This window comes from Lipotes vexillifer, unplaced genomic scaffold (genome assembly GCF_000442215.2).
Source record: "Lipotes vexillifer unplaced genomic scaffold, Lipotes_vexillifer_v1.1 scaffold2194, whole genome shotgun sequence".
Taxonomy (NCBI): domain Eukaryota; kingdom Metazoa; phylum Chordata; class Mammalia; order Artiodactyla; family Lipotidae; genus Lipotes; species Lipotes vexillifer.
The window spans coordinates 900,616-904,032 of NW_006777784.1; the positions used below are offsets into that span (position 1 = coordinate 900,616).

The following is a 3,417-nucleotide window of genomic DNA, read 5'->3' on the forward strand; positions in this document are numbered from 1 at the left end:
AATAAAAGACCTGCCGCAGCTCCCTGTGGCTCGTTGTCTGAAGTGCTGGGTTTGTTAACCGGCTTTGATTTGCAGTCACCTTACAAACTCAGACCTTTACAAGGTACTGAAAATATTTGTTCTAATGCACTTGGACACGTTTCTTCCTTTCTTTCTTTCTTTTTTTTTTTTTTTTTTTTTTTTTTTTTTTTTTGTTGCGCCATAGTATGACTAGATTTATTGTGCCTGGGAGGCAAGGTGAGGGAGAAATCACAACAGACAGAAGGTGGGAAAAGCCTGGAGTCCCCTGTAGACGTCAGGAAGGTCCCTGCTGGACCCGTCACAGAACATGAGAGGAGGCCAATAGATCATTCCCTTTGTTTCTCCCCTGGGCTTCTCGAGCTTCTCAAAGTTCTTCAGAATGATGTCGTAGAACACAGTATAAGCCTCGTGGATCTCCACGACCATCAGCCGGATATCCCAGTACTCTGCCTCATCCAGCTGGTGCACCCGTCGCCGATAATCACCCACATGGGGCTGCTTAGCTGCTTTGGTCATGGCATCAGAGTGCTCAGAGAAATATTTGGAGGTCTGAGTGTGGAAGCCTTCCGGCTTGCTGTGGAGGGTGGTCATCAGCTCAAACACCTCCTCCTGGACAGCCACTCCAAATTTTTCCCATCCTCAATCCGAGGTATCTGCAGCTGCAACCAGGTGGTGACCAGGTTGAGCTTCTCGGTGACATCCTTGCTGTCAGGCTTCAGGCGCTGCAGGAGGACCTTCTCATTGCAGTTCACTGGGCCACAAAGAGCACCTCTGTCTTCATCTTCCTCTTTCTTCTTTTCCTCCTTGTATTCCTTCTCCTGCTGTTTCTTCCGCTGCTCCTTTTCTTTCTCCTTGACTGGATCAGGCCCTGGGATGTCCAGGGGGCCTTCAGATTTGCTCAGGTTGGCTTCATTGAGAGCTGGCTCCTTTAAAAATGCATCCAACTCAGAAATCTTCTTGGGGAAATAGCTCCCGAGCGGGTCTCTGTCTTAGCACATACGTCTTCACGGAACACAGCCACCTTGGCTTGGGCTTCGGTCAGGACCCTGAGCGTGGCCATGGCCGGGGCGGGGGTCTAGCGCCGCCCGCGGAGTCAGGACTGGGCACTGGGAAGGGAAAGTGACAGCAGCACTCGCTTTCCTTCCCGCATGGCCCTCCTGGGGAGTTGGGGTTCTGGAGGAGCGGGGTGGGTGGGGGGGTGGGCAGACCGGAGAGAGGCTAGGAGCCTAGAGGCCCGTGTCCGGGGCGCCGCCTGTCTTTTGACTCAGACACGTTTATTTCAATCATAGTTTAGTATTGAAGTAAAGATGGAAGGAATTCCATTTGCCATTTTGGAATCTTGTTTCAAAGACTTGGAGGAAATTAGAATTCCAACATGATGAAAAGTTAACGTGTGTATCCCAAACGGTACATATCGTGTGAAACTTGGAATGGGAGAGGCAGCGTGCTATAAATGCATAATTAAATGTACTCCTCAGAAACTCACTTTCAAACTACAGGCAATGTTTCAACTTCACCAACATTTTGGTCTTGTTCAGGGAGGGGAGCACAGGCCTCTGGAAATGCAATTCTAATCCTAGCCTTTCTGGAATCCTCTATCATCTGAACCTATAACCGGTCTTTACTTTGCTGTGCTTTGCTCATGGGACCATGTGAAGTTAATGCCAAAAGGAATGTAGCGTTTCATTAAAAACTGTGTTAAGCTGTCACTCTAGTATATGAGTAAAATCATTCAAGAAGCACAAAATGCAAGGGCTAAAGAGACCTCAAAATCTACTTAACTCACTCACCTCATGTTATAGGCAGAAACTGAAGCTGGGAGACATGGGCTCGATCAAGGGGGTGCGGCCGACTTATCTCGTTGCTGTTGGGGCGCCAGATCGTGGGGAAGCGTGGGACTGGATGGGATCTGGAGACCCAGGTGTGGGTTATAACTCTTGCTGCTTCCTGCCTCTTGGGCTATTACCTCCCTGGGTCTCAGTGTTCTCATCTGTATAATGAAGATGTGATTTATTCTACAGACATTAAACAGAAAGCTGTATGTAAAATGCCTGGCTTATGGAGTAGACACATGGAAATGTTCTTTTTTCATTTTAGAAAACGTTATTTCTAAAAACATCTCGAGCTGGCAGATGTGATGGGATGGTCTATTTCACTTCAGTCTTGCGTCATCCTAGTCCACTGATCAGCTGTATCGTTTGGTGCGGCCCTTCCTTGGGCAACCCTAGGTGCTGTTACATAGGGTCACCGCGGAAGGCATGATATTCCATGATAAGACCCAGTGATTGTTCCTGGAGGGCTGATCTCCTAGATGTACCCGAATATATGAGCTCCCCAAATGACACCCCTTCTGGGCCCATGGGTTGAAGATATATATGGCTTCTCCTGCTTGTTGATGACTTATTAGTTTAAAATGCTCTCGTTCTTCCCAAATCCAGCTTCACAACCTTTAATACTGATGACCTCCCACCTGCCATAAACCTAGAGTTACAGTGGAGATTTCCAGTACCCCTGGAGAGTAGCAGAATCTGGTCTTTCTGTGAATTAAGGGCTCCTCATTCTCTAGATATTCAAGGAAATGAAGAGCTTAAATTTCCAAAATGCCAAAGATTTTTAAAACTTTTCTACCCCTTGTTACAAGGAAATTTCTGTTCATCACAGAAAACTCCCCAATCCAGAGAAACATACAGAAGAAAATAAAAATCATCCATATGCCTACCCACCAGAGACGATTACCAATTTTTTTCACATTTGGGATCATAATGTAATAGAGATTCTAACACACTTTCTTATTTTGTGTACGACGTAAGGCCACAGCTTTTTCTATTGTCATTAAATATTCTCTACAGTGTCTTCCCTTAGTGGCTGTAGCATAACATACCCGTGTTTGGCAGGGCAGACACTAAAATAAAAGACATTTTCATGAAACCATGAGCAATTAAAGGAAAAATTAGTGCCCTTGTCTTGAATGGATTAACTATACTGTGGATCAGTTAACCTGAGCCAACAGTTTTTGATATATCATGAAATTTGGGACAGGGATGATGTGCAATATTTCCGTTAAGTTTCAAATAATATCTGTTACGTAACTTGATAGTACAACAGGCTAATATATAACTCAATCTAAAAAAGGCAGCCTCTTTTTATAATTAAGCAAACCAATAGAACAAAGGCACAGGAAGTACTTAAAAAATATATAATTATGGAAGACAAGAGCCATTTCAGAGAAAACAGGAAGAGTGTGCAGGCATGATTAGCCTGAGCGTGGAGACAAGAAAGCCACCATGATGTGTGAGGTCTGCTTCCTGTGGTCCAGGAATTGGTGCTTAGCTGGGGCGGGGGTGGTGAGAGCAGGGATGGGGGCCACAAGCTGGCAGTCAGCATCCCCATCCTGCT

General features: G+C 45.7%; 1 pseudogene; it reads right to left on the reverse strand.

Moving 5' to 3' along the window:
• Positions 1–249: 249 nt before the first annotated feature.
• LOC103088969 (proteasome activator complex subunit 1 pseudogene) lies at positions 250–1,081 on the reverse strand (annotated as a pseudogene).
• Between the last annotated feature and the right edge of the window lie 2,336 nt (positions 1,082–3,417).